General features: G+C 36.9%; 1 pseudogene; it reads right to left on the reverse strand.

The window, feature by feature from the left end:
* Nucleotides 1-204: 204 nt before the first annotated feature.
* On the reverse strand, nt 205-11,538 carry LOC104678462 (annotated as a pseudogene).
* Between the last annotated feature and the right edge of the window lie 217 nt (nt 11,539-11,755).

Here is an 11,755-nt window from a genome sequence, read left to right on the forward strand (position 1 = left end):
ATCAAAGTAAGAAGTGACTTCCGATAATCATAACCCTGAAATATATAAAAAACCTATTTGGCATGTGCAATTACTCATTTCAGACATTCTTTTACATTTGAATCTAAAATTCGTGTACAAAATTTTATAAAATAAACCAAAGTAACTCTCTATAAATATTCAACATCTGCTATTTTTAAAAGCCTGAACTCATTTCACTAATTGTCATGTGCTGATGTGGAAAATAACTGAAAGATCAGTTTCTTCTAGGATGTGCAGGTTAGCCAATATAAAGCCTGTTCAACAACAGCAAGACACAAAAGTAGATATAAATCAGTGAATTAAATCTTATTACAGTCTAAGTGCTTCTCCTCTAATGATACTCACATAATTCTTATTGTATAATTTAAAAATATTAGAATAATTAAAATGACATAGAATGCATATCTCTTAGAAGCATTAGAGTATTGTTAATTCTGACAGATTTTTATAATACAGGTCACAGTCTTCTTTTCAGACTGTGTGATTATCTTACTTATGACTTATTCCTAATGTAAACAATATCTCCATGGAGAAAACATATTACTATTTAATGGAAATTTTAAAAAGCATTAAATTTGTTCATATTGTTGGATAAAGAACAATATTACAGTGTATATTAAGCACCAATCCTATGCATAGTACTTTGGTAAAATTAAAAGGACCAGAAAGAAAAAATATAACTATATTGCAATTGAGATGGTATTAAAAATCATAAGTAGAAAAACAAAGCAATGTCTTATAACTGACATTGGACCAAATAGACTCTCATTGCTATGGAACACAAAAGAGGAAGAAAAGTGTTGATATGAAATACCTATGTCTAGATATTGGCTTCTTGATGATTTTTTATCTTTTATTCCTTATCGTATTCATTCCTTCAGTTATTTAAATATCCAGCAAGGGTTTTTGGACATCTTCGAGTAGAGAATACTTAAGTAATTATGTAATATGGATCTGAGGATATGAACTTTATGATTAATTCCTGTAAATAAGTTATGAAGTTTCTGTTATAGTGGTCATAAATGTAGGTAAGAATCCATTATGTGTCTGGGTGGGAGTACAGAATGGAGAGCTGAAGATTATCTCTGATTACATATGAAAGTTCCACTGTAAAGTTATTGGTCAATGTTTTCTGGGGAAAGCACTTCAACATAGGCAAAGTCTTTCTAACCTAAAGAAATTTAGAGTTAAATATAGGGGAAAAAAAATCAAAACAACATTTTGATATTTTGTGTATTTTGTGTTTCTTTTTTTACCTGCAATGTATGAAATGTGTTTCCTTTGTTTTGATTTCTTGGGCAGACCAAAGGGTAAAATATCCAAGCTGAGATATAACTGCCAAACAAGGTCACTAAACCCAGCTACAGGAGATGCATAGGGTTTTGACTGACATACATTCATCCGATTCCTTCCACCTTGAAGTCTCTGATGAAGTAGCAAGCCAAAAATGTTCCATCTTTCTCCTGTCTTCTTCGGATTCGTTAACATATCATATCCTTGAAGTAATTGCTGTCTCATTGATGTCTCACTTGATTTATCTAAAAGAACCTTCGGCTGGACATCAATACCCATATTTTTTTTAAATGTGTGTTGTTTTATTGGGCCCAGAGACGCTACTTTTCCCTGTGCCATTCTTTGCAAATAACTGAAGTCCACATTAGCTGTTAGATCTGCTATTCCTGGGGCAATTAAGACATCATGAAACTTGTGACCACAAAACCCTCTGAAGTCATCTGTCTTTGTTCCATCATGACCATAATCAGCAACCAGTGCAGCACCTCCAGTTAGTGCAATGCATTGAGAAAGTTCCTTAGTGGTAACACCAGCATCAGGAAACACTTCAACGTGATCGCTTGTTTAATCTAGTAACTTCAGCCAATGAGACAATCTACTGTAATTGTGATTTGAATTACAATTTTGATTGTGAATAAAATGGAGCTATTTATTTCACAAATATATAATGTTATTGCAGTATTTAAGACTATAAGGGCCCCTTATATTGATAAAGCTAACACTTACTTGGGAAGGTTTTGGTAGTCAGGCAATTGAAGCACATTTAATGGAAATATTAGCTGGGCATAATGGTAGGCATCTGTAGCCCCAGCTACTCTGGAGGGAAAGTTGGGAGTGTGACTGAGCCCAGAAGTTTGAGGCTGCAGTGAGCTGTGATCAGGAAATTGCACTCCATTTCAGTCAAAATATGCTGAAATTTATAAATTAAAATAATTTATAAGTTAATATCAAACATTTGGAAAAAATTCACTTTTAAAAGTTGTAATGTTAATAAGTCAAATATTAATATTTAAAAGAAATTATGAAGTAATTTTTAATATGCAAAGAAATGTTGTTTTAAGAACACCTGTAAGTTCATATTTACATACAGTCCTGCTCCATGTGTGATATGGATAACATACACTTGACTTTCTTCTCCATCTATGCTTTTTCTATTCTCCTCACCACGAATTCCCCAATTAATACTCTGTTTCCACCTATTGAAATAGTAGTCACGGGGCGGAGCAAGATGGCCAAATAGGAACAGCTCCAGTCTCCAGCTCCCAGCGCAAGCGACACAGAAGACAGGTGATTTCTGCATTTTCAACTGAGGTACTGGGTTCATCTCACTAGGGAGTGCCGGACAATCGGTGCTGGTCAGCTGCTGCAGCCCGACCAGCAACAGCTGAAGCAGGGCGAGGCATCGCCTCACCTGGGAAGTGCAAGGGGGAAGGGAATCCCTTTTCCTAGCCAGGGGAACTGAGACACACAACACCTGGAAAATCGAGTAACTCCCATCCCAATACTGCGCTGTACCAAGGGTCTTAGCAAACGGGCACACCAGGAGATTATATCCCACACCTGGCCGGGAGGGCCCCATGCCCACCGGAGCCTCCCTCATTGTTAGCACAGCAGTCTGTGATCTAAGGGCAAGGCAGCAGCGAGGCTGGGGGAGGGGTGCCCACCATTGCTGAGGCTTAAGTAGATAAACAAAGCCACTGGGAAGCTCGAACTAGGTGGAGCTCACAGCAGCTCAAGGAGCCCTGCCTGTCTCTGTAGACTCCACCTCTGGGGACAGGACACAGCTAAACAACAACAACAACAAAGCAGCAGAAACCTCTGCAGCCGCAAACGACTCTGTCTGACAGCTTTGAAGAGAGCAGTGGATCTCCCAACACGGAGGTTGGGATCTGAGAACTGACAGACTGCCTGCTCAAGTAGGTCCCTGACCCTTGAGTAGCCTAACTGGGAGACATCCCCCACTAGGGGCAGGGCGACACCCCACACCTCACAGGGTGGAGTATACCCCTGAGAGGAAGCTTCCAAAGCAAAAATCAGACAGGTACACTCGCTGTTTAACAATATTCTATCTTCGGCAGCCTCTGCTGCTGAAACCCAGGCAAACAGGGTCAGGAGTGGACCTCAAGCAATCTCCAACAGACCTACAGCTGAGGGTCCTCACTGTTAGAAGAAAAGCTAACAAACAGGAAGGACACCCACACCAAAACCCCATCAGTTCGTCACCATCATCAAAGACCAGAGGCAGATAAAACCACAAAGATGGGGAAAAAGCAGGGCAGAAAAGCTGGAAATTCAAAAAATAAGAGTGCATCTCCCCCTCCAAAGGAATGCAGCTCATCACCAGCAACGAATCAAAGCTGGACAGAGAATGACTTTGATGAGATGAGAGATGAAGGCTTCAGTCCATCAAACTTCTCAGAGCTAAAGGAGGGATTACGTACCCAGCGCAAAGAAACTAAAAATCGTGAAAAAAGAGTGGAAGAATTGATAACTAGAATAATTAATGCAGAGAAGGCCATAAACGAACTGACAGAGATGAAAACCATGACATGAGAAATACGTGACAAATGCACAAGCTTCAGTAACCGACTCGATCAACTGGAAGAAAGAGTATCAGCGATTGAGGATCAAATGAATGAAATGAAGCGAGAAGAGAAACCAAAAGAAAAAAGAAGAAAAAGAAATGAACAAAGCCTGCAAGAAGTATGGGATTATGTAAAAAGACCAAATCTACGTCTGATTGGGTGCCTGAAAGTGAGGGGGGAAATGGAACCAAGTTGGAAAACACTCTTCAGGATATCATCCAGGAGAACTTCCCCAACCTAGTAGGGCAGGCCAACATTCAAATTCAGGAAATACAGAGAACACCACAAAGATACTCCTCCAGAAGAGCAACTCCAAGACACATAATTGCCAGATTCACCAAAGGTGAAATGAAAGAAAAAATCTTAAGGGCAGCCAGAGAGAAAGGTTGGGTTACCCACAAAGGGAAGCCCATCAAACTAACAGCAGATCTCTCCGCAGAAACTCTACAAGCCAGAAGAGAGTGGGGGCCAATATTCAACATTCTTAAAGAAAAGAATTTTCAACCCAGAATTTCATATCCAGACAAACTAAGTTTCATAAGTGAAGGAGAAATAAAATCCTTTACAGATAAGCAAATGCTTAGAGATTTTGTCACCACCAGGCCTGCCTTACAAGAGACCCGGAAGGAAGCACTAAACATGGAAAGGAATAACCGGTACCAGCCATTGCAAAAACATGCCAAAATGTAAAGACCATCAAGGCTAGGAAGAAACTGCATCAACTAACGAGCAAAATAACCAGTTAATATCATAATGGCAGGATCAAGTTCACACATAACAATATTAACCTTAAATGTCAATGGACTAAATGCTCCAATTAAGAGACACAGACTGGCAAACTGGATAAAGAGTCAAGACCCATCAGTTTGCTGTATTCAGAAGACCCATCTCACATGCAGAGACATACATAGGCTCAAATAAAGGGATGGAGGAAGATCTACCAAGCAAATGGAGAACAAAAACAAAAAAAGCAGGGGTTGCAATCTTATTCTCTGATAAAACAGACTTTAAACCATCAAAGATCAAAAAAGACAAAGAAGGCCATTACATAATGGTAAAGGGATCAATTCAACAGGAAGAGCTAACTATCCTAAATATAAATGCACCCAATACAGGAGCACCCAGATTCATAAAGCAAGTCCTTAGAGACTTAGACTCCCATACAATAATAATGGGAGACTTCAACACCCCACTGTCAACATTAGACAGATCAACAAGACAGAAAGTTAACAAGGATATCCAGGAATTGAACTCATCTCTGCAGCAAGCAGACCTAATAGACATCTACAGAACTCTCCACCCCAAATCAACAGAATATACATTCTTCTCAGCACCACATCACACTTATCCCAAAGTTAACCACATAGTTGGAAGTAAAGCACTCCTCAGCAAATGTACAAGAACAGAAATTATAACAAACTGTCTCTCAGACCACAGTGCAATCAAACTAGAACTCAGGACTAAGAAACTCAATCAAAACCGCTCAACTACATGGAAACTGAATAACTTGCTCCTGAATGACTACTGGGTACATAACGAAATGAAGGCAGAAATAAAGATGTTCTTTGAAACCAATGAGAACAAAGATACAGCATACCAGAATCTCTGGGACACATTTAAAGCAGTGTGTAGAGGGAAATTTAGAGCACTAAATGCCCACAAGAGAAAGCTGGAAAGATCTAAAATTGACACTCTAATATCAAAATTAAAAGAACTAGAGAAGCAAGAGCAAACACATTCGAAAGCTAGCAGAAGGCAAGAAATTACTAAGATCAGAGCAGAACTGAAGGAGATAGAGACACAAAACACCCTCCAAAAAATTAATAAATCCAGGAGTTGGTTTTTTGAAAAGATCAACGAAATTGATAGACTGCTAGCAAGACTAATAAAGAAGAAAAGAGAGAAGAATCAAATAGACACAATAAAAAATGATAAAGGGGATGTCACCACCGACCCCACAGAAATACAAACTACCATCAGAGAATACTATAAACACCTCTACGCAAATCAACTAGAAAATCTAGAAGAAATGGATAATTTCCTGGACACTTACACTCTCCCAAGACTAAACCAGGAAGAAGCTGAATCCCTGAATAGACCAACAGCAGGCTCCGAAATTGAGGCAATAATTAATAGCCTACCAACCAAAAAATTTCCAGGACCAAACGGATTCACAGCTGAATTCTGGCAGAGGTACAAGGAGGAGCTGGTACCATTCCTTCTGAAACTATTCCAATCAACAGAAAAAGAGGGAATCCTCCCTAACTCATTTTATGAGGCCAACATCATCCTGATACCAAAGCCTGGCAGAGACACAACAAAAAAAGAGAATTTTAGACCAATATCCCTGATGAACATCGATGAAAAATCCTCAATAAAATACTGGCAAACCGGATCCAGCAGCACATCAAAAAGCTTATCCACCATGATCAAGTGGGCTTCATCCCTAGGATGCAAGGCTGGTTCAACATTCGCAAATCAATAAATGTAACCCAGCATATGAACAGAACCAAAGACAAAAACCACATGATTATCTCAATAGATTCAGAAAAGGCCTTTGACAAAATTCAGCAGCTCTTCATGCTAAAAACACTCAATAAATTCGGTATTGATGGAACGTACCTCAAAATAATAAGAGCCATTTATGACAAACCCACAGCCAATATCACACTGAATCGGCAAAAACTGGAAAAATTCCCTTTGAAAATGGGCACAAGACAGGGATGCCCTCTCTCACCACCACTCCTATTCAACATAGTGTTGGAAGTTCTGGCTAGAGCAATCAGGCCAGAGAAAGAAATAAAGTGTATTCAGTTAGGAAAAGAAGAAGTCAAATTGTCCCTGTTTGCAGATGACATGATTGTATATTTTGAAAACCCCATTGTCTCAGCCCAAAATCTCCTTAAGTTGATAAGAAACTTCAGCGAAGTCTCAGGATACAAAATTAATGTGCAAAAATCGCAACCATTCTTATACACCAGTAACAGATAAACAGAGAGCCAAATCATGAATGAACTTCCATTCACAATTGCTTCAGAGAATAAAATACCTAGAAATCCAACTTACAAGGGATGTAAAGAACCTCTTCAGGGAGAACTACAAACCACTGCTCAGCGAAATAAAAGAGGACACAAACAAATGGAAGAACATACCATGCTCATGGATAGGAAGAATCAATATCGTGAAAATGGCCATACTGCCCAAGGTCATTTATAGATTCAATGCCATCCCCATCAAGCTACCAATGCATTTCTTCACAGAATTGGAAAAAACTGCTTTAAAGTTCATATGGAACCAAAAAAGAGCCCGCATTGCCAAGACAATCCTAAGTCAAAAGAACAAAGCTGGAGGCATCATGCTACCAGACTTCAAACTATACTACAAGGCTACAGTAACCAAAACAGCATGGTACTGGTACCAAAACAGAGATATAGACCAATGGAACAGAACAGAGTCCTCAGAAATAATTCCACACATCTACAGCCATCTGATCTTTGACAAATCTGAGAAAAAGAAGAAATGGGGAAAGGATTCCCTATTGAATAAATGGTGCTGGGAAAATTGGCTAGCCATAAGTAGAAAGCTGAAACTGGATCCTTTCCTTACTCCTTATACGAAGATTAATTCAAGATGGATTAGAGACTTAAATGTTAGACCTAATACCATAAAAACCCTAGAAGAAAAGCTAGGTAATACCATTCAGGACATAGGCATGGGCAAGGACTTCATGTCTGAAACACCAAAAGCAATGGCAACAAAAGCCAAAATTGACAAATGGGATCTAATTAAACTAAAGAGCTTCTGCACAGCAAAAGAAACTGCCATCAGATTGAGCAGGCAACCCACAGAATGGGAGAAAATTTTTGTAATCTACTCATCAGACAAAGGGCTAATATCCAGAACCTACAAAGAACTCAAACAAATTTACAAGAAAAAAACAAACAACCCCATCAAAAAGTGGGCAAAGGATATGAACAGACACTTCTCAAAAGAAGACATTTATGCAGCCAACAGACACATGAAAAAATGCTCATCATCACTGGCCATCAGAGAAATGCAAATGAAAACCACAATGAGATACCATCTCACACCAGTTTGAATGGCAATCATTAAAAAGTCGGGAAACAACAGGTGCTGGAGAGGCTGTGGACAAATAGGAACACTTTCACACTGTTGGTGGGATTGTAAACTAGTTCAACCATTATGGAAAACAGTATGGCGATTCCTCAAGGATCTAGAACTAGAAGTCCCATATGACCCAGCCATCCCATTACTGGGTATATACCCAAAGGATTATAAGTCATGCTGCTATAAAGACACATGTACACGTATGTTTATTGCATCACTATTCACAGTAGCAAAGACTTGGAATCAACCCAAATGTCCATCTGTGACAGACTGGATTAAGAAAATGTGGCACATATACACCATGGAATACTATGCAGCCATAAAAAAGGATGAGTTCATGTCCTTTGTAGGGACATGGATGCAGCTGGAAACCATCATTCTCAGCAAACTATGGCAAAAACAGAAAACCAAACACCGCATGTTCTCACTCATAGGTGGGAGTTGAACAATGAGATCACTTGGACTCAGGAAGGGGAACATCACACACTGGGGCCTATCATTGGGAGGGAGGAGCGGGGAGGGATTGCATTGGGAATTATACCTGATGTAAATGACGAGTTAATGGGTGCTGACGAGTTGATGGGTGCAGCACACCAACATGGCACAAGTATACATATGTAACAAACCTGCACATTATGCACATGTACCCTAGAACTTAAAGTATAATAATAAAAAATAAATAAATAAATAAATAATAAAAAGAAGCAAAGCTAGGAACTTTCACAACCATTTTTCAGGATAAATAAAAATCAGTGAAATAGTAGTCACATTTAAAGGACTGAGCTTAAATTTCATTATTCTATAATGTTTTCCAGATCCCTTTTTTAAAAAGAAGGGTTTTTTTTTTTATTTTTTACTAATTTTTCCCAGTGATACTACTTTGCTCAATCATAACACAAGTAATAAAATATTACATTAATTTACTTTAAATGTTTGCAAATATCTGTCCTCTTCTCTATATTGTAAGCTCCTTATATTAAAGGGACTATTATAAATTTGCTTTGAATAGACAACCATTAGATTATAATATCAAAATCAGCCTATCATGCCTAGCCAGTCTATAAGCAAATACTTAGCTTTGATTGTAAAAAAATAATATGTAGTATGTTAGATGAGAAAATAGTTACCAACATTAGATAAATTCAATTCAAACCCTACATTTTAATACTTATGTCTGGTTTACATCATTTCTATTATAAAACAGGTATTCGCTAACTCATTGGGGATCCATTTGGACAAAAGTTGATTCAGTAAATTTCATGTAATCAGTAACATTGAGTTGAGGAAAAAATCAGTGAACAACTAATTGTAACTAAAATGAACAGTCAATAAATTGAACTTTATATTTTCCACATGTTCTATTTTAAGGCATTTGATTTAAAAGCCAAATATTTTTTTCAGTTCATTGAATAAAATTTGGTAACATGAATAACAGGGATTAAAGCTCATAAAACAGCTTTATGAAAATAAACCTCAAATACAGCCAATTACATGTTATAATTAAAACATGCATTTAAAAGGTGACTTTATAATAAACAAAATTTATCGTACATGTAAGAGTATTAAAAAATCTAAATACTTTAGATTAAAACATTCCACTCTGTTTTTGAAGAGCAGTTTTGAAGAGCAGAGCAGATTCAGTTACATGACCAAAGATAGCCCAGCCTACAGGATTTTATAAATTTCAAAATCTTATATGACAAGAGCAGTTGAATAACTTCTTATTCTTGGAAAATATTTACATAATGTGCCTTCTTTATTGTAATTCTCTTGCCATTAAAATTACAATGATGTTTTCTTTCTATGTTTTTGTCTTCAATACAGCAGCCTGCCATATTGCTGAAAGTTTGTGAGACATAGCCTAGTAGTTTGTTATCAGTCCTCATTGGTTGAGGCTCCTCCTGCTGTAGTTGAAGACTGTCTACTGCTAAAAGAAGAGAGAATATACTAGAAAGAAATATAATTATTTGATGTGTTTAATTTTTTCTGATACTTCCTGTTCATTTGTTACTTCCTGTCCCTTTGTCACCTGAAGACATTCTCTATTTTTGTCCTGAGGCATCAAGTGTGTTGAGAACAACAGAATGTGGAAATTTGTGTACTTCAACATACAATGGAGTAAGACGTAAATAAAAAGTTTTGTGTGATAGAGATGTTGACAGATTCCATTTCATCTAGTGAACACATCCAGTATTTACAACCTTACCCCATGCATATCATGCAGACTACCTGACTGCGTGTTTTGCTTCTAGATCAAGACCTATCGTCCACTCTAAAACATCATGCACACATATGAAATCCCGATTGTCTACATTTATGGAACACAGTTTAAAATACTTCAAAAATATTGATATGATGAACATCAACAAAATACAAGTTCATTTGAGATTCAACATGCATTCAACTGTTTATTTAGCTAGGAGTTATTTAATACTACATGCTGGCTACAGTGTTAGGGTCTGAAGTACACAGCCTAATATGGTTAAACTTTGATACACAAAGCAAAATGGTATTCAATTATAAAATAATGTTTACATTCTTATAGGAAAATGCTTACAAAAATTATATTAAAGCACAATGAATGATCTATTTTAATAATTCTACACTAGAACAACAGGAATTTGTGGTTTAGAGAAGGATTTTTTGTTCAAGTTAGATTTGGATAGGTCTTTCCAGAGTTAATAAATACTTTCAGAAGGAGAAGAGAAAAAGCACATTTCAGAAAATAATTAATGACATGAGCCATATCAAAGAGATACAACAGAGCATGGTTTATTTAAGTAATATGCATGATCCAGAATGGTAATGGTGTAGGATGGTTGTATTTAAAAAAAAAAAAAAAAAAAGTAGTCTATACAACAATGAAGTTAGCTTTTACCATATTTTTAAAAACAATGTTAAGTAATTTTGAGTGATGTGGGTCACATTCTGCAGGGAATGGCTAATCATAAAGGTCGTTAAGCAGAAACCTGTTTGGGACAGGCATTTTTAAAACTTTAAATTAATTACCCTAATAATACTTTCTAGAAAGCAACTTTCCCCAAAGTACACTTAGGGCCAAAAAACAAGCAGATATCTGTGATTTTATTAAAGTATTGTTTGCCAGTCTTTCCTCAGAAAACAATAAAAGATTTGAGAAGAAAAGAAAAATAGCCATTTATGTAGTTTTTGGCTCAAGTTTCAAATAAAAAGACAAGGACAGATGATACATTAAGTCAAGAGCTTTCTTGACCTTGCCCAATGAATGAACAGAAAAGTAATAAACTTCTCCCAAAATTCTCAGATGGATTGCCTCTGAAGTGCCTCCACTTGGGTTCACTTTCTCATCTTTGGTTATTCCCTTTGATTGAGCATAAAGTGATGTGTGAAATAATTAGCAGAAGCCTGGATTGGCAGAATAGTTAATGTATCTTCATCTAAGATAAACATCTCTTCTCTTTCATCTATCTATAGGTATTCTTGATTCATCTTTTTATTAGATTTCTTTTGCAGCCATAAGGCTTTACCTCATATTGCAGGATTTTCTTCACTGTTATCTTTAATCTGCAAGTTAACATTTGAACCATCACCAAAATGTATCACTATGATAACCAAATAACAAGTAACCTTTATTACTTTATATTTTGAAGTTCAACAAACCATAGTCTTAAGGAGTATGTTCTAAGCGTGTCTGAAATAAAAGTGACATCATTACAAACTGTTATAGGTTAAAAACAAGCAATCCAAAG

This window comes from Rhinopithecus roxellana, chromosome 9 (genome assembly GCF_007565055.1).
Source record: "Rhinopithecus roxellana isolate Shanxi Qingling chromosome 9, ASM756505v1, whole genome shotgun sequence".
NCBI classification, from domain to species: domain Eukaryota; kingdom Metazoa; phylum Chordata; class Mammalia; order Primates; family Cercopithecidae; genus Rhinopithecus; species Rhinopithecus roxellana.